Genomic DNA, 20,725 nt, shown 5'->3' with positions numbered 1-20,725 from the left:
AATTGATTCAGAGACAAAAGTGAAAGGACACAGAGGTCATTTGAGGGTCTGATAGATATAAGAATCTAAATTAGTGCAAAAGTTCTCAAATTATAGACTGCTTTAGAATCACCTGGGAAGCTTGTTTTACATGCTGACCCTTAATCCACCCCCATTCTGATTCAATAGGTCTGGCTCTAGGAAGCTGGATATTTAACAGGAATCTCAAAGATTTGGCTGCAGGTGGTCCACGGACCACCATTTTAAGAAAGAGCTCTCTGATCATTTGATCTGAAGGAAATATTTCAATCCTAACTGAAAATGCCTCTGGAACATTTAATAGCCTCCCATGATCTGCACTTGCTTCACTCTCCTGGTTCAAAGATTTCCTTATTTTCTTTTGGTACATGGTGGCAGAGAGAGGGGTGGCCAAGAATCTCCAGCCTACCCTGCTCCTTAGTATTAAAGATCAGCAGCTAGATTCTTCTCTCAGCACTGTTAAGTTATACTTCTTTCCCAGCCTCTTGTCTACCACACACTTTCCTTATACACTAAACTTTTCCTTAGCAGCATTTACCACACTTTAATCAAATGGTTTTCTACTTGGTTATTTGTTCAATTGTTTTTCTTCCTCAGCAAACATATCAGAACTGGCATTGTTGTATTCACAATACCCGGTGTAAGTAGGACCCAGAAGACACTCAATGAATAGCTGTTGAGTAAATAGAAAAGTATCACCTTCGAAGAGCAGATTTTTTTCTTTTGGAAATTATACAAGTTTCACATTTGATAAGTAGAAGAATGGGAATTTTCCTTTCCTGTTATTTTTAGAGAAGGTGGCACTCCCAAAATCATCCTAAGATGTGGCCAGGAAGAAGCTGATTATAAATGTTTTCAAATGGTTGAAATCAATGTAATGAGAAAACATTTACACTGCATTCAGAAAAGGGTCCTTTTGGCTTATTTAACCAATGATGTTAGCAGTGGCCCTGAGCTAAGCTTTGCATTCTCTAGAAACCATATGGAAAACATCACCGTCAGTGATGTTTAATGAATTCAAATATTGCTACAGTTTCTCTCCAAGAAATATCAGTGTGCTGACCCAGCTGCTTGGTGTTCACTATATATTTAAAGACATGAATCGCAAGGTTTTCCTTTTAATATATTTATGCAAAATTGCAGGTCTTACCACCCGAGTTGTTCTGGATAAGTCATACATAGAGGGGCCTAATTCTTTAACTGGTCGTGGGACAAGGGATTGAAAAGATGAAATGAATATAGATATTTAGTTTCATTTTAAGATATAAACCACATTTCCTTTGCAAAATTGCAATTCTTACCACCCTGGTTGTTTTGACTTAAATCATATATGGAAAAACCTAGTTTTTGGACCAGGGGTAGGTAGGAAGAAGGATGCAGTGAATATAAACATGAAAGTAAAAAGAAAAATTATTGATGATTTCAATATTTCAAATTTTAAACTAGTTCTTTGAAGTATTTGGTTCAACCAGAATTAAAATGAAACCCTCATGAAAGTTAGCATTTAATAATTTCTTAAAATTCTGCCTATTTTTCTTGGGTGGGACTGAAAGCACTGGTGGTGATGAATAATGTACGTTCATTCCCTTGATCCAAAGGAATACCTGATCATATATTTTAAATATACCACATCTGAAGCCATCGTCAAGTCATTCCTTACTGGGGCTTTTTCTGCTAAAGAAACTGAACCAAGATCCAACTGGAAAATCACTTGAGACAATCTAAGATGCTGTTTCCCATCCCTTGACATCAACCACTAATTATATTCCTTTTAAAATTAACATTGAAAAACAATATGGTTCCTACACTCTGGTTTATTTGAGTTACCCCACTTAGCTAACATGGAGGTGAAGAAGGTCAAACACCACACCAGGGAACCAAGAGTGCCTACAACTGAAAGCTGGAGAATTGCATCCAGCATCCATGTGGAATCTAAGCCCCGTCTTGATATAGATGTGGAGTGGACACAACCATTCCAAGGTCCACAGGATGGAGCAATAGAGTATGGATTAGAGTGGACTTACTAATATTCTATTCATGAACTATTGTGATTAATAATCGAAGAAAATGTGGCAATGGTGTGGAGAAAGTGGCCATGGTGGCTGCTGGGGGTAGGGAGTGGGAGGAAGAGATGAGATGTGGGGGCGTTTTCGGGACTTGGAGTAGTCCTGGGTGGTGCTGCAGGGACAGTTACTGGACATTGTATGTCCTCCCATGGCCCACTGGGTGGACTGTGGGAGAATGTGGGCCATGATGTGGACCATTGACCATGATGTGCAGTGGTGCTCAGAGTTGTATTCACCAAACGCAATGAATGTCTCATGATGATGGAGGAGATTGTTGTTATGGGGGGAGGAGTGTGGTGGGGGGGTGGGAGGTATATGGGGACCTCATATTTTTTGAACGTTTACATCATAAACATATAGGGGACAACAGACTAATAATGTAAACCATAATGTAAAACATAGGATAACTAAAAATTTAGAAAACTGTATATCCTAAAGTATGGACCACAATGTAAGCACAGATGTCACCTTGTTTGAAAGCTATTGTCTCAGAGTCTGTACATCACTTTAAGTAAATATGATATGAATAAGTTATAAGAATATCGCTGTGGAAGGGAAAAGGTTTTATGGTAGATGTGTGGGAATACTGTGTATTGTATATATGAATTACTGTGATCTAGGGCTCTTGTGAAGAGAAATTCAATAATTAGGAAAAAAGAAAAGAAAAAGATAGAATGTAGAATTTTTCCAAATCAACACGTATTCTATATCTAACCTTTAAACCCATCGCTATATTCCATTTTACTAGTAAGGGATCCTGACATTATATTGGGCTTCAATTTTCAGGAAGTTCTGGATCACAGAGTGGTTCAACAATGGCAGCGGAGGAATACTGGTATAGGATACTATTGACAGGTGATATATGGCTGACAGGGAGCTATACAGGGCATATGTCCAGGGTGCATGGTAATGTTTGGATATACTCATAGTGGCAAAAATTAAAAACTACAGCTGGGGGGATACTGGGTTCCTGGCTGGGGGTGCTCTGCCGTAGTCCCTAGGGGAGCAGCGACAGTCTCCCAGGTGCAACGATAAGGAAGGGATGAGGGCCCAACAGTGAGCCCATGATACTAATGACTATGCTTGTGAGCCTATATGCCTGAAATAAGAACAAGGCCTAGAGCAGCACTGTGCCTAGGAATTTCCTTCTGACAGCCTTCATGTTACTCAAATGTGGCCAGTCTCGAAGCCAAACTCAGCATGTAAATGCAATGCCTTTCCCCCAGCGTGGGACATGACACCCGGGGATGACTCCTGGCACCAAGGGATCACTACCAAGTACCAACTGATGATGCAACTAGAAAATGACCTTGAATTAAAGGTTCAATGCAGATCAGCAGAATATCCCTGTCTACATATAATAACATGACTTTAAAATGCTGTTTGACCTAATGTAAGGGGGAAATGGAAAGGAGAAATGAGTTTATATGGCTACAAGTCTCTAAAAAAGAGTCTGGAGGTTGTCAGAAGGATTGCCCTTATGTACAACTGAGCAGAGTCTAAGAGACAGATAAAGTAGATACAACCCCAGGTATTGGTTCCTTTGAGGGCTAAAGAGACCCACGGGTTCTATGGTCATGGCAGATGGGGTTAACTGCCATGTCAGATGGCCCTTCTTTGGAGCTGGTGTTTCTGCGTGATGGAACTGGACTCAGATGGGATCTCTTTTCACAAGACTTTCATGCTACTTTCCTGGAATTGTAGTTGGTGTTGGGGTTGAAGATATATTTAGGGGATTTGAATCTCTGGACTGACAATATGATAGCCAGGCCCTGAGTCTCAACAGACTTCAGCTCCTACACTCTGATTTATTGGACTTACCCCACTCAGCTAAGATGGAGTTGAAGAAGGACAACCACCACACCATGGAGCCTAGAGTGCCTACAACTGAAAGCAGGAGGACTGCATCCAGTATCCATGTGGAATCTGAGCCTCCTCTTGACATAGAGGTGCAACGGACACAACCAATCCAAGGTCCACAGAGAAAAGGTGGCATTGGTGTGGGAAAAGTGGCCATGGTGGCTGATGGGTGTGGGGAATGGGAGGAAGAGATGAGATGTGGAGGCGTTTTTGGGACTTGGAGTTGCCCTGGATGGTGCTTCAGGGACAATCACCGGTCATTGTAAATCCTCCCAGGGCCCACTGGATGGAACGTGGGAGAGTATGGGCTATGATGTGGACCATTGACCATGAGGTGCAGAGATGCCCAGAGATGTACTTACCAAATGCAATGGATGTGTCATGATGAAGGGAGTGAGTGTTGCTGGGGGGGGGGGGGGGGGGCGGGAGGAGTGGTGGGGTGGGGGTGGTGGGGTTGAATGGGACCTCATATATTTTGAATGTAATATTTTTACAAAATGAATAAAATTTTAAAAAAAAAGAATGAATTAGGAAATCAGGTAAAAAGAATATATAATAAATTTTCAAAATGAAAAAGGATTGCAAAAATAAGCCCAAATAAAACAGTGATTACAATAAATATAAAATGATTCAACTCACAAATTAAAAGAAAGGCCCTCTCATTTGGAATTTTTAAAAGATTATTTTAATCCAACAATATGTTACTTATCATAGACACTTAAAAGCAAAAGACACAGGATGAAAAATGGATACATAAAGAAAGTACAGAGAAGCAGATGTGGCTCATATAGCTGGGTTCCTGCCTACCACATGGGAGGTCACTGGTTCGGATCCCAGTGCCTCCTAAAGAAGACAGTGAGCTGAAGATGGGCAGATGCAGCAACCTGATACAACAAAATGATGCAACAAGAGATGCAGAGGAAAAACATAATGAGAGACATAATAAAGCAGGGAGCAGAGGTGGCTCAAGCAATTAGGTACCTCCCTCCCACATCAAAGGTCCCAGATTTGGTTCCTGGTGCCTCCTAAAAGAAACAAGGAAGACAAACAGACACAGCAAGTGCAAACAACAAGAGGATGGGGAGAAATAAATAAATAAATAAATAAATAATCTTTTTTTTTTAACTAAAAGTATAAAACAAAAATAAATCTGAATTAGCCATCTTAATATGTCAAAATAGCATTTAAAACACAAAAATCATGAGACAAAGAAGGACATTGCACACCAATAATAATATCTATAGAAGGACACAGTGGGTCACCAGTCAGATCATCCTTCATTACCATGCCATTCATTCACCCAGTTACCAGGAGCATTGACTACTAACAGTTCAGAGCTGAGTGCCATTCTCTAGTAAAGGGAAGTAGAGATTTTTGGGGGAAAGTGGATGACTCCAAAGCTGAGACAGGGAGAGGAGAGATGAGCTCAAATATCTTGTGCCTCAAAGAAGGCTATGCCATAAGAATTATGGGCCATGTCAAAAGGTCACAAGAGCACTTGAAGTGGCTTCCACTGGCCAAATATGGGACAATGTGAGCATGAAATAAATGACTGTGGCAACAGATTATATAAATCTGAGTCCATACTAATATAAATAAGTAGATGGAGGAGATGGAAAACTCTACCTTACAATAGGATGCTAATTAATAAATGTAGACAGAATTATGGAGTTAGAAAACTATTATAATAGAAATAATTGGTTTAGACAAAAATTATCAATGGATACTGAAACTAGTAAGTGAAATTTTGTCAAGGAAAAAGATATTTACATAGTCTCAAATTAGATCCCCATAAAATACTTAAATATATTAATTACTTATTAATTAATAAGGAAAATACTTATAAATTAACTCTATCCATAAAGTAAAATCAGCATTTTAATCGAGTGATAAAAGTTAACATTAAAAGGAATGGTTAAAATAGGCAAATGCGGGAAACAGATTTGGCTTAACAGATAGAGTATCCGCCTACCACATGGGAGGTCCAGGGTTCAAACCCAGAGCCTCCTGACCCATATGAGGAGCTGGCCCACACACAGTGCTGATGCACACAAGCAGTACTATGCCACACAGGGTGTCCCCCATGTAGGAGAGCCCCATGTGCAAGGAGTGCGCCCCATAAGGAGAGCCACCCAGCATGAAAAAAAAAAAGTTCAGCTTGCCCAGGAGTGGCACCGCATACACGGAGAGCTGATGTAGCAAGATGACACAACAAAAAGAGACACCGCTGACAACAATACAAGCAGACACAGAAGAACACAGAGCAAACGGACACAGGGAGCAGGCAAGCGGGGGCGGGGTGGTCAGGGAAGGGGAGAGAAATTTAAAAAAAGAAAACAGGCAAATGTATTTGCTTATATGAAGAACTGAGATGAATGCAGATTTATTTTGTACAATTCGTTCCAAAAGGAGAATAATTGCATAACATTCATCTAAACATGAAAAAACATCATACAACACAAATTGGGGAATATTGTATAATGTAACTGGCTAATACTCCTCAAAAATATCAAGGTCATGAATGACAGGTTAAAAAAATGAGAAAATCTTCTAGATCAAAGAAGACTGAAAAGATTTGACAACTGAATGCACCCAGGGATCCTAGAATGGACCATGGGACAAATAGGAAATGATGCTGTTTATAAAGAACATTATTAGGACAAGCAGTAAAATTTAAATGGGATCTGGGTTTGAGTGGTAGTATTATATTGATGTTAATATATTGGTTCTTATAACAATACTATAGTTTTATAGGACCACATTCTTGAAGTATTTAGGAGTAACAGGGTATCATATCTGCAACCTACTCTCTAATGTTTCAGAAATAATAATACAATAATAAAAATTGTAAATTATATATACATATATGTATATTTATATATACATATACATCATAAGTCCTTTTTACTATTCTTGCAGCTTTTCAATAAATTTAAAAGGAGGAAGGAATCTTTAAACAGGGACAGTAATATCTACCTTGTAGATTTAAATAATATATGTAAAATGCTTAGCATTGTGCCTGGAACCTAGAAGATGCTGAGTAAATGACAGTTATTATACAACTCTCATGTTAATAATATATCTATGTAGTGATTCTACTGGGCTTATGAAACATTTTCTGACAAGTGTTAAGAGTTACTTCTCTTACTTTGGCTTTCAGGGATATTGTAACATGCAGTGATATTTCAGTCATAAGAATCTTCCAGCACTTCCTAAATCCATAAAAATGTTTACTATTAACAATTCACCTTTCTCCAAGTGTTTTAATGAAAAGTAAGTATGCTACTGATAGTCCTTTACACTTATACAGTTCATATTCCCAAGAAGCATCTCAATCGATACTCACATTGACCCTCTGTATGGTTAAAATGATTACTCCCTTTTTATAGGTGAGAAAACTGGGGGAAAAAAGTTAAATGATTACTGCTGATCAATTAATGGGGCTCAATCCCTTGTTTTGTCATCCTAAATCTAGGAATTTTTCTTCTACTTAAAATTCAGTGTGATGGAAGCTTATATGACAAATTAGTTGCTCTGACATGGCAGTAAAATCTTGCCCAAACAGAATTTTAATACCAATTAAGGGAGTCAACTTTAAAGGAAAATTGGAATATATTGGAATAAATTCAGCAATAAAGGTGAGACTTAATTGAAAACATTTTTAACTTTATTATAGCCCTTACAGAGACCTAAACAAATGAAGAGATATACTATGATCCTGGATAGAAATATCTGAGGTTATAACAAAGTCAGTTCTCTTCAAATTAATTCATAATGAAAAGAAATTAGAAGAGAGCAGAAGTGGCTCAAGCAGTTGAGCACCCACCTCCCATGTAGGAGATCCTCACTTTGGTTCCCAGTGCCTCCTAAAGATGACAAACAAACAATAAGTAGACATTGAGTAAAATCAATGAGCAAACAATGAGAAAAAACAATGAGCAAGACAATGAGCAAAAAACAAGCAGGCAACAAGCAAAAAAAAAAAGTGAGCAGGGAGCAGATGTGGCTCAAGCGGTTGAGTGCTTCCCACATGGGAGGTCCTGGGTTTGGGTCCCAGTACCTTCTACGGGGAAAAAAAAACAAAACAAAGCAGTCAACAAGCAGGCAACAATCAGACAACGAGCCAAAAAACAAACAATAAGCCGCAGACAACAAATGCAGACAACAAACAACGAGCGAAAAAATCAACAAGAATAAACAAGGGAGCCATCTCGGGGTGGGGAAGAAATTAAAACCATGACTCCAACTGGATTCTGCATAAACTATGACAAACTGATTTTAAAATGTATGTAAAAGATAAAATGCCCAAGAATAGCCAAGAACATTAAAAAACAAAAAAAGAAGAACAAGGAATTTTTACCCTACCAGATGTTGAAGAAAACATAATCATAATGAAAACCATGGTATTGGCCCAGGAATAGAAGGCTGTTCTATGGTATGGAATAACGCGCAGAAACATATCTATGTATTTATGATAAAAGTGGCATTTCATATCAGTGGGGAAAGGATATTCTTTTTGATAAATACCATTGAAACAATTGGTCATCCATTTTGAAAGCATTAAATGTAGACCCCCTACCTCATGCTATATGCAAAAATAAATTCCAGTTGGATAATGGAGTTAAGACAGAAACGTAAAATATGAAAATATAATAAGAACCAAAGGAGAATATTTTTAAATTATGGAGTAGGAAAGACCTTCCTAGACAAGACATAAAAGCTGTAAGTTAAAGATACGACTGTACCTCAGAGAAATGTAAAATGTCTATACAACAAAACTCAACATAAATAAAATACCAAAGACAGATGATGGACTGAAAGGCAATATTTACAAACGTTTAATAGAAGATTTATATAAAGAAAATATAAAGAGCTACAAATTAATTTTTAAGTGACCCCAATAAAGAGATAGGAAAAAGACAGGAATAGGCAACTCAAAAGAAGAAATGTGATTGGCCAATAAATAGATGAGAGGATTTTCTATCTCAGTAGTAATCAGGAAATCATAAATTAAAACAACAATGAGATATTTTTATCTATAATAACAGCATAAATAAAGATGACTGATATCAAATGATATTCTAATCCAAAGGAGTCAGAAAGACAAGGTTGGTAAGATGAGGGAGAACAAGTAGAAGGTCTATATGAGGAAAGAGAGATAAAACCAGTAATTCCCCTTTTCCTGAAGCAGGACCAAGAAGACAGAGAGAAGAAGCCTCATCTTTAAATCAAATACACTTTTTATTATTACTTGGTACTGAATATGTCAATTAATAGATTAAGCCTGTATTTTGTGACTTAAAGTGATCATAGAACTTTCTAGGAACTAAGGGTGACTAGGGAAGGCATAGGACCTAAATAAGTTTTCCTCCCGCCCAGCACAGGATAAGATTTAAAGGGACAGTAGGAAACAAAAATGATTGTTTATTGCCTTATGATTACACCTATGAGTTATGTTTATTAAACATAATCATAGAAAAGGACTGGAAAGATATGCACTAAATTGTCAAGGATTTTCTCTGTAGAAGCAAGTGGGTAGGTGAGATCATTGTCATGAATAGTACTTCTCTTTCAACAGTGATTCTTAAGGAATTGTTACTAAATAGCAACAGCTCAATTCTGTGACCTCCAAAAGGAGCTCCATATTTGATGCCTGCACGGAAGACTGATGGTGAGACTACCAAAAGCAGATCTAATTTAACAAAAACTTTTTAAAAAGGAAAGCAAAGATTCCTTCCTGCTTCTGTCCTAACTCATGCCCTCATCATTTCTCACCTGAACTGCTGGGATCAGGCAGAAACTGATTCCGTATTTTACCTTGGTTTCTTTTTGGTTGTATGATCTTGGGCAAGTTATATAGCTTTTCTGAGCCTGAACTTTCTCATTTATAAAATGCAATTAAAATAGTTATATTGGATTCTTGACACTATTGTGAAGATTAAATATCATATGAGAATCAAATAGAGTTGAAAAATTCTAACCCAGGATCCATAATATGTTTGATGGCCAATACATGGTAGCTGTGAAGGCTGTGAGAACATTCTGATCTCACTAACTACACTCTCTCCACGTACTGGTGTCACCATGAGAAAATTATTTTTCCAAAGTAAGAGTTATACCAACTACCTATTTAAGTTTCCAGTGGTTCGTTATTGCATCCAGGATAAAGTCCAAGATCCTGAGTAAAACATTCAAAGTCACATTTTCTACTCCTTCCTCTACCACTATATGATTTCTTTATTCTCTCTACAACATACTATTTCCAGTCTCCCAAATAAGCCATACACTTTGTAGCCTCTGTGCTTTTATTCCCATGCTGTGGGAGAGAGAATTTCTTCATTCCTCCTCTGTATAACCCTCTGTTAATACATATTTCCATTTGACTCTATTCATCTATTACACATAATCTCTTCTACCTGATGAAGCTATAAGAACTGAGAGAAACTAGCATTTCTCAGTAACTCCAGTGTATAAGGCACTGCCAAGCTTTTAAAAATACTTCTTTTGATTGTTCCTCAACAGGTAAATAGACAGATGGTAAATACTTTTCCCAAGACTACTGGGTGATTAAGTAAGGAATCACTATGCAAACTCAACCTTTCTGACTCCAGTGTCCATATTTCAGTTATTAAGATTTCATCTTTGTGTTCCCAGAACCTGCTACAGGATATAGAAAGTATTTGAGAAAAGAAATAAAACTCAGAATGGAGTCAAGGGGAGGAAAAAGTCACTTCTATATGGTGAAATAAGCCCCTAACAGACTTATCTTCCCACAGATAGCTATAAACTAGCTGAAAGCTCTGAAGAGTCAAAAGGAAGGCAGATATTGTAAAGGAATAAAACTTGAGGGAAGGGAAGAAAATGGCATAGGATGATTTTTTTTTTTTTTTTTTTTTTGCCCCTTTGGTTGGAGGATGAGCTGCAGTCACCATATGATACCAGGTAGCTAAACCCTCCATGTTAAGAAATTACCATGCCACCGTACATACAGGCCAACACCTATAGCAGTGATGAAAGGCAAAAAGTAGAAAACAAACTTTTTCATTTTTTCATTTTTTGATACCCCAATTTATTTTTCCTTTATTTAATTTTTCTAAATTACTATGTATTCCATATCTAACCTTTAAACCCATCACTATATTCCATTTTACTATTAATAGAACCTGGCAATATATTGGGCTTCCTTTTTGAAGAAGTTTTGGACTACAGAGAGGTTCAACTATGGTAGGGGACGAGCACTTGTGTGGGGTGTTATTGGTGGGGGGGCACATGGTTGGGAGGGAGTTTTCCATAGCATGTATACAGGGTGCACAGAAAGGTTTGAATATTTTCATAGTGGTTTCAGCTGGAAACGACAGCTGATAAAGTGCTGAGTTCCTGGCCAGAGGACCTCTATCACATTCCCCAATGGAACAGCAACAATCCGCCAAGTGCAATGGCAAAGACCAACAAAGATGGATGGTCCAACAATGAGCCCTTGATACTGATGGCTGCAATTATGAACCTGTGTGCCTGAAATATGAACTAGGCTTAGAGCTGTGGGGCACCTAAGAGTTACCTCCTGAGAGCCTCCAATCAGCAAGTAGATGCATTGCCTTCCCCCCAGCATGGGACATGACTCCTGGGGATGAGCCTCCCTGGTGCCAAGGAATTACTACCAAGAACCAGCTGATGATGTAACTAGAAAAAGATCTTGAATAAAGGGGCCAACTCAGATCAGCAGAATATCTCAACCTACATGTAATATCAGGTGTTAAAAACTGCTTTTTGACGTTGGATAAAAGGGGGAAATGGAAAGGACAAGTGAGTTTATATGGCTATGAGTTTCCAAAAAAGAGTCAGGAGGTCATCAGAGGGGTGATGCTTATGCACGCCTTAGCAGGGTACCAGAGACAGCCAAGGTAGATAAAAACCCAGGTGCTGGTTCTCCTTAAGGCTGCAGAGACCCACAGGTTATGGTCATGGCAGATGGCTCTGGAGTTCAGGGCCATGTCAGTTGGCCCTACTTTGAAGTTTGTGTTCTTGAGTGTGATGGAGTTGGACTAAGATATGACCTTTCTACACATGCCTCTTCTGTTACTTTTACCGGACCCGTGGTTGGCATTTGGGTTGGTGTATACTCAGGTTGAATCTCTGAACTGTCCATGTGACAGCCAGGCCCTGGGCCTCAGCAGACTTGCGGCTCCTACCCTCTGGAGGGTCAACCACCACACTAGGGAGCCAAGAGTGCCTACAGCTGCAAGCAGGAGAATTGCATCCATCATCCATGTGGAATCTAAGCTCCTTCTTGATGTAGGGCGGGACTGGACATAACCATCCCAGGGTCCACAGGATAGAGGTATAGAGTATGGATTAGAGTGGACTTACTGGTGTTCTGCTGGGGAACTATTGTGATTAGTAAGGGAAGAAATTTTAGTAGTGATGTGGAAAGGATAGCCAGGGTGGCTGCTGATGGTGGGGAGATGGAGGAGAAGATGTGGTGTGGGGGCATTTTCAGGATTTGGAGTTGTCCTAGGTGGTGCTGCAGGGATGGATACTGGCCGTTGTGTGTCCTGCTATGGCCCACTGGGTAGACTGGGGAAGAGTGTGGACTACAATGTGGACCACTATCCATGTGGTGCAGCAGTGCTCCAGAATGTGTTCCCCAGATGCAGTGGATGTGCCATGATGATGGATGTGATGATGGAAGAGGTTGTTGATATGGGCGGGGTGGGGCGGGTGGAGTGGGGGGACATATAGGGACCTTCATATTTTTTAATGTAACTTTAAAAGAAAAGAAAAAAGAAAAAAATAATAAAGTATATTAAATAAAAAATAAAATAAAATAAGCCCTCCATGTTGCTCATCTGAGGAACTGAATGATAGAGCCTAGAGCATCTACAATCACCAGAAAGCAAGGGTAGAAATCTAAAGAAGGAGGACCTCAAATTATGGGTATAAACTCTGAACCATATATGTGTTGGATACACTCGAACAACTCAACCAAAACTAAAAAAACTAATCTGAGATTTAAATTGCTACTCACCACACTTTGATTGTTTGCAGTTAATTGCCTACAAAAACAAAAACATCAACATACTTTGGAGGATTTAAACAGAATACGGTCATACATACAATGAATTACTACTCTGCAATAAAAACGAACAAATTTCAGATACACGACAACATGGATAAATATAAAAAACATTATACTGAGCAAGAGAACCCAGAACAGATGAATAAATAGTGCACGCTTCCTTTTATATAAAATTCCACAAAATACAAAATAACCTTTAGGGACAAAAAGCAAAACAAAACAGAACAGTAGCTTACCTGGGACTGGGACCAGGGTCAGGATGGACTGCAACAAGACATGAGGAAGCTTTTGGGGACAGCAGCATGTCCTACGACTTTATTGTGGCTGTGGTTTCCTTGGTGTCAAAACTCATCTGCATACTTCAGATACTCTACTTTTCAAATGACTTATTTTATGTAAATTATTCATCAATTAAATTGGTCGAAAATATTCAAACTGAAAAAAATAGGTAGGGAGAAAGAATCAAGTCTAAGAAACAGAGCACGAGAGAGGCATGGTAGAAATGAAAGGGGTTTAAGTTATTGGCACCCATGCAACCCTATGGCAGAACTTAAGTAATTTGCATATGTCCCAAAATGAGACTAAAATGCATCTGAAGAAGTCTCCTTCTTTCTCAAAAAATGGTTGTACACTGACTGCTATGAACTTTCAGGTCAGCACATTTCTTTCCACCACCTCTGACCCATAGTGATCAAATAACCACTGTTTCAGGACTGAAATCCTTGTTCAAGAGTATCCTTGTAGTTGTATAAAACATACATTTTTGGAGAGGCAAATGACTCTGAAACATTTGATCATAAATTGTGCCATAATTATATTTGATATTTGTTCAATACAATTATTTTGGATGAATTGATTTACTTAGCTGTCACCAGGGATTGCTTGAAGATTACAGAGCACTTCTTAGATGCTTAAAAACTAAACTGACGCTAAAAGCACATTTACTTGTTCAGCACATCTGTCTGCCTCTGGCTTTGTGTCTAAGGGAAAGGCTGAAGAGCAGGCTCTAGTATTATTAAATTACCAACAGGGTTTTGCTTTAAACATTTCATTTTACTGTCTGGAGGGCTCCTAACTTTTCAAACCACTTAAATGAAAAGAATTTGGACTGAAGCAGAAACTAAATTTTATTTGGGAAAAAACTTGAAGTTTCCATCATCTGATTCTTTACAAATGCATCTCTTAACCTCTTGCCTATTTTCTATCTTGGGATTTCTAGGCCAAGAAGGGCATTTAGGCTACTGTACAGTAATCAGCACTTACTAATAAGGAAAGAAGGAAGATAAAAAGATAAAGAGGAGAAGGAGAAAGGGGAAACAGATGGAAGAGACCATAGAGGAAGAAGTAATTTTAAACATTCTCTTATTATAAACATTTCCTTTGCTATTATGGCAGATTATAATTTGACTGCCTAAAAAATTATCATTTTAGTATTGTCAGATCCTGTCACTTTTGGGAAAGGGCTTTTCCCTGATATTTGAGGTTAGGAAAAATGTGAGCAAATGTCAATTTTACCGCATGCCTTATCTGTATTATCCCCTCAGAAAATTGTACTCTGTGCAATCACAGTAAATGGACCCAGCATGTGTTGTATTCAATGGGGTTTATAAACTTAATTTGAAGGAAAAACATAAAGAAAACATAATATTTAATAGAGTTAGAATGGAAAGGTTTTATTGTGATTTTATGTGATCTTAAATGCTACATACACTATTAGGACCTAAAATAGAAGAGAGAAAGATTAGACTAGAGGGCTCCAAGTTTGATAAACTAAAATCCATATACAGAAATGCTGGCAGGCTGCAAAGAGCAGCTCAGACATTTATGTCCTCATCACAGCATGCACCCTTCCATGACCCCTGCACTGGACTTGCACAAAAGAGAACGGTCTCCTTGATGTGGGATGTTTGCCATTCCTATATAAGGGGTCTTCTCTTCCTGAAGTACCAAGATCCTAGAAGTGGGACAGAAGGGAGCAAACCCTAGCCCTTACCAGTTCTACAAAAGAGGTGGAAAGGATGGCAGATTGGCCCACCTAAGAAATCTAAATCCTAGACACGAGCGTTTCCAACATCAATGAAGATTCCCGTGGGCAACCTGAAAGCAGCAAACCTGCAGGATCAAAAGAGGCCATGAGATCTGGGACAATAGGGGTCTCCATGGCCAGTGTGAACTGATAACTGCTCACCTAAGGGGCCTCTCTGAAGGCAGCATGGGAAGCTCTGAGAATAACCGAAGTGGTGGCTCTCTCATGTGTTCCTAAAGCATCCTGTCATGGGCCTTGTTACACTCAATATAATTGCCATTTGTCAGGCCAGCAGTTGGAAGTTTTTTCTGTAAGTGACCATAGAATAAATATTTTAGCACCAAACTGCAACTTATATAGCTCTGTCACAGCCACTCAACTCTGCTGTTGGGGCACAAAAGCAGCTAAAGACACACCTGTGTTCCAATAAAACTTTACCTACAAAAGCAAGGGCCATAATTTATCAGCTCCTGGTTTGGTCCATTAAACTTAAATTTCACCAAGATCAAGGATTATATCCTACCTTTACTCTGAAAAAAAACTTATTCAAAAACTAGACACAAGGAATTTCTGTGACTAAGACAAATAAGGTCTCTGTTCTAATGTGGCTTACATTCTAGCTTGTGGGGAGAAAGTGCACAAGCAGATTCAACAAAATCAGAACAATCAGACCTGTTCACAATGAGATTCTGCCGCCCAGTATAGCTTTTGGTACCCAATAAGTACCAAGTGTACATTTGTTACATGAACATATCTATAGCGTAGTGCTTGAAAGAGCTTTCATGCAACCCTCAGCGTTCTTCTTCCTAAAACAGCCAGAAGATTTGCCTGCTGAGAATTGCAACAGAAAATGAGTCCCAAAGCCAGCCCTAAGATATTTCACTCAATCCTCCATCATTTAATGAAGACACAAGGCAGCCCCTGCCTCCAGCTACCACTGGAGAGAACTGAAGACAAGGGGCTAAAGAACAAGGCCTCCCCAGGGTGGGTGATTCTGCAAGAATACTATGCCATCCCCCAAAATAATAGGAATAAACAGCCTCTTTAGTAGTCTGGATAATACCTTCCAATAGTCCACACCTTAATCTCCTGAACCTTTGAATTTGTAACTTTACATGGCAAAGGAGACTTTGCAGATGTCATTAAGTTAAGGATCTTGAGATAGGGCGATAATCCTAGATTATCCAGGTGGGCACAATGTACTCACAAGTACCCTTATAAGAGAAAGGCAGGAGGGTCAGAGTCGAAGTAGAAAACAGAGGTCAGAAAGAGAGAGCAATTTGAAGATTCTATACTACTGACTTTGAAAATGGAAGAAGGGTCACAAGCCAAAGAATGCAGGTGGCCTCTAAGAGCTAAAAGAGGCAAAGAACAGATTTTTTCCCAGAGCCTCGACAAGAAACAAAGCCCTATTGACACCTTGATTTTAGCACTGTAAAACTCATTTGGACTTCTGGTCTTCCAAATTGTAAGAAAATACATTTGTGTTGTTCTAAGCCACTACATCTGTAGTAGAGTGTTCCAGCAGCAATAGGAACTAAAGCAGCTCCTCACTCCAGAACTGGTACCTTTGAAGAGGACCACAGAGCACTTGAGCCTTATCATAGGCATCCTCATCCACACCACCAACTCTGTATTTGTGAACCCCTTACAGGCACATCTCTGTAGAAGTCACCAGGTACCCCCAAGGAGGCTGAACAAAGCAGAGGCCAGTCCATGCTGTTCCTTTCTTCCCCTTAAGAGTTTTTTTTCCAGTTGCTCCACCAAACCCAGTCAGGGTTCTGATGGAACCATATTCTCACTTCCCCCAACACTGAATCAACCTTAATTCACCCCAGGCCAGCAGAGTATCCTGTGTCCTTGATGAGAAGCCACTGTTCTTGAACACATCTCAGCCCTGAACCCCTACATACCCAAGCTAGACAGTGTAGGGAGTGGATTTCAAGGGAAGTGTTTAATTAACCACTCAAGACATAGAAGCACACCTGTGTCAATTCCGAAACTTCAGCTACAAGGAAAATGTATCACTCAAGAAGGTGCTGGTGGGGTCTTTAATTGGACAGGCCTCCAATTAAAGGTAAGTTCCCTGCTTTCTCTTCCTCCATTACTGACCTTTGTCGTAGTTCTCAGTTCACCTACAAAAAGGAAGTTGACCTGGGTAGTTCTGCTAAGGAACCTTCTACTGCACCGTGATCTGTGACCTGAATAGTTTTCTTTTTTCTTTTTTTGTCTTTATTTATTTTTTTAATATTACATTCAAAAAATATGAGGTCCCCATATACCCCCCACACCCCTCACCCCACTCCTCCCCCCATAACAACAATCTCCTCTATCATCATGAGACATTCATTGCATTTGGTGAATACATCTCTGAGCACTGCTGCACCTCATGGTCAATCGTCCACATCATAGCCCTAGTTTTCTTGATGGATTTAGGCTGCTTTCTGGAATTAGTCTCATTGCACTGAGGGCCCTCTGTCGTGGGTTCTTTCCACAGAATTCTGTAAGGTCTTTCACCCTGTGGAAAGAGCTGACGTGGGCAGTTAGGCCAAAATTGTCTCAGCATGCTGGGGAGAGACACAGAACTCCTAAAGCTGCCGAGTTCCCATTCTCCTTAATTGACTTGGTTTTTACACATCTAAATCTACACTTACTGTTCTATCATTTGAACTTGACTTGTTCTTTGAATCTTTCATTCCTTTCATTTTAACTCTATTTTCATTGTCCTTGATCTATTTTGGCTTTTTATTATTATTAATTCCATTTAATTATCTCATTACTTATTAGGGCCTTTGCTTATTTACTTAGCACATTTTCGCTTATCATATTTTGATTTTACTTTACTCTTTGGGCTGCTTTTACTCTAACTTTAATTGCTTTAGCATTCCTTTTCATTTTCTAGTTTATTTCTCTTTCGATTTTATCTTTTCTGATGATCTAAGTTACATAACAGGAAAACATCAGGAGATAATTTGTAAGATTAGCCCATAGTCCACCCGTAAGAAGTGGAATATTTCCCCCTGCAGGGACCAACCAGTTTGTAAGAGTTAGTATGAGCATTAACAGTCTGCCATGGGGGTGGGAAAGTATGAAGAGTACAACACAGAGTCTCTGTGAACACTAGGTCTTCAAATCCCACAGCTGGGGAGATAAGATGTCCATAAGTGGTCAGAATAAAGAGTATGAGATAAGAGCTCTATGTGCGTCCAACTTGGGTGTTGCTGGGGAAGCTCAAAGACAGCAAAGAGCACTTCCAAACTTGACTGTCGCAGAGGCCTTCTTGGGAAAAGTGGATCTCATCTTTTTTAAAAAAAACTATTTACTTATGGATCAACAAATTGATTTTATTATAAACCTTGCCCTATAAAATAGATTCATTCAAAAAGTATTTTCCAAAAAAATCATTTTAAAAAACTTAAAGCAATATGTGTCTGGGAACATTAAATGAATTTTAAAGCTTCTTTACAGAGAAGATTTTTTAAAAATTGACCCAAATATTCTTGGAACATATTCACGTACTTTAATCTGTTCCTTAACCTGTCTTGAGTCTATTGCTTTTATACAGTCTGATTATTTTTAGTTTTTTTTCCATAAAATTATCTGCAAACTGTGAGACTTGAATTTCATAGTTAATAAATATGAAGCTGTTGACACCTTTAGTTCACTCTTCTCAGTAAGCCATGATATTTGTAATTAGAAATATTCTCTACAGGTGCTGAGGTAGCTGGACAACTCAGAGTAAATTCTGTGAAATAGAAGACATTTGCATTTTTTTATAATTTTGGGGAGCTAAATGTATAAAAATTCAGCTCAGACTGTGTCTAAAGGGATTCTATTTTTACCTCCATTAATATATCTTTGAGAAATATTTATTACATGTCAAAACTTATTATAAAAGTCTCTATGATTCTTTTGAATGTGTTACCAAATTTAGATACTATAAAATTGTAAGTCTTCTAGATTTCATTCCCATTCTGTTACACAATATAAACTCGCCTAATTAAAATTAGGAACTCCATTGAAAGACTTCACTAAGTCAATATTTTCCTTAGCAGAGTTTAGTTCCTCCAGTGCTTATATCTTTTGTTTGGTGTATTTAGTCCTTTGTGGGCCCTGAATTCCAATTTTATCTCACCCACAGAGATGTAAGACTGCCAACAGCCCTGCTTCTTCCCTCAGCCTCTTAGATGAAAGTGTCACTTTCTCGGGCCTTCTCTACCTCTCCGTCTGGCCACCTCTAAGGCAGGAGCAACTAAGAATGATTGGACTAACTCAATACATTTCCCTTCACTCTGGGATCTCAGTGCCTCAAATTCTGACTGCCAAAGTAATCTGATACCTTAAAACAAAAATTTTAAAGCATTTTTCAACATTTTTAGTGTTTTCTATAGAAAAGTTTTGGTCTGTTGTAAACTAGCTTATCACAGAGTAAAGGGGCCTGTGATGAAAGCATGCTTTTTTTTTTTGTTGACGGGCTGGGGACTAAACCTGGGACCACCTATGTGTGAAGTCAGTGCTCAACCACTGAGCCACACCAGCTCCCCTGAGTTGGTCCCCTTGCTTGTTTGCTTGTTTGCTTTTGTCTTTAAGCGGCACTGGCAGTGAACTTGGGACCTCCCCTGTAGGAAGCAGGTTCTCAACCATTGAGCCTTGTTGGCTCCCCAAAGCATGCATTTTTTTTGTTTTGTTTTGTTTTGTTTTTCTATCTTTATTTTTTTTTAATGTTAAATTCAAAAATTATAAGAGGTCCCCATATACCCCCCACGCCCCTCACCCCACCCCTCCCACATCAACAACCTCTTTCATCATTGTGGGACATTCATTGCATTTGGTGAATACATTTTGGAGCACTGCTGCACCACATGGATAATAGTTTACATTGTAGTTTACACTCTCCCCAGTCCACCCAGTGGGCCATGGCAGGACATACAATGCCCAGCATCTGTCCCTGCAGTACCACCCAGGACAACTCCAAGTCCTGAAAATGCCCCCACATCATATCTCTTCTTCCCTCTCCCTATCCTCAGCAGCTACCATGGTCACTTTCTCTACATCAGTGCTACAATTTCTTCTATTAAGCAGAAAGTGAAGACTTGGAAAGTACCTGAGAAAATACCTGGAGGCGGGAAAGCACCTGGTACTTACTTTTGTACCTTTAAGAATGCAGATTCTAATCAGGCTTATGTATATGACTTCAAGAAGCCCTAGACAGCAAAAGGCACATTCAAGAAACAGTGAGACTTTTTCAGTTGAAGAGAAGAATTCTTGAAAAGAGAAGTCTAAAAAAGGTTACATTAGCACTGTCGAAGGAGCACTCTCTCAAACCTCACATCTCGGATTACTGTCCCCATACAACAGACAAGGAACTTGAGATTCGAAGTGATAAAACTATTTGCCCACAGTCACACAGCTGATAAGCAGTTGAAATGCAATATAAACATGAATCTCAAAACTGCAGGTCAATACTGTTTCCATTACACCCTAGCTGCTCGTATTTAAGAAGACAATAAGAGGACTTTATGTTCTCAAAATAAGATAGGCCGATTCTCCTCTCTTTATTCAACAAGCATTACTGAGTGCCTTACATGTATCAGGAGGACAGTGGAGACCAAGAGAAGGTGATTTAGGGCAGCACTCAAGAGCACACCAATATTTACAGCCATGCAAGGAGCCAAGAAA

The 20,725-nt window shown here is 39.0% G+C and overlaps 1 long non-coding RNA gene across 1 annotated transcript in view; it reads right to left on the bottom strand.

Moving 5' to 3' along the window:
* The window catches only part of LOC105745732 (uncharacterized), an 87,298-nt gene that overhangs the window by 8,649 nt on the left and 57,924 nt on the right, over window positions 1–20,725 (bottom strand). Inside the window, exon 6 of the long non-coding RNA XR_009187611.1 lies at window positions 13,257–13,455. This is a non-coding gene — a long non-coding RNA (uncharacterized lncRNA). The remainder of the gene's footprint in view (window positions 1–13,256; window positions 13,456–20,725) is intronic.

The sequence above is a fragment of the Dasypus novemcinctus genome, chromosome 10 (assembly GCF_030445035.2).
Source record: "Dasypus novemcinctus isolate mDasNov1 chromosome 10, mDasNov1.1.hap2, whole genome shotgun sequence".
In the NCBI taxonomy this organism is placed as follows: Eukaryota; Metazoa; Chordata; class Mammalia; order Cingulata; family Dasypodidae; genus Dasypus; species Dasypus novemcinctus.
The sequence above is the reverse complement of the archived record's forward strand: the minus strand, read 5'-3'. Positions and strand labels throughout refer to the sequence as shown.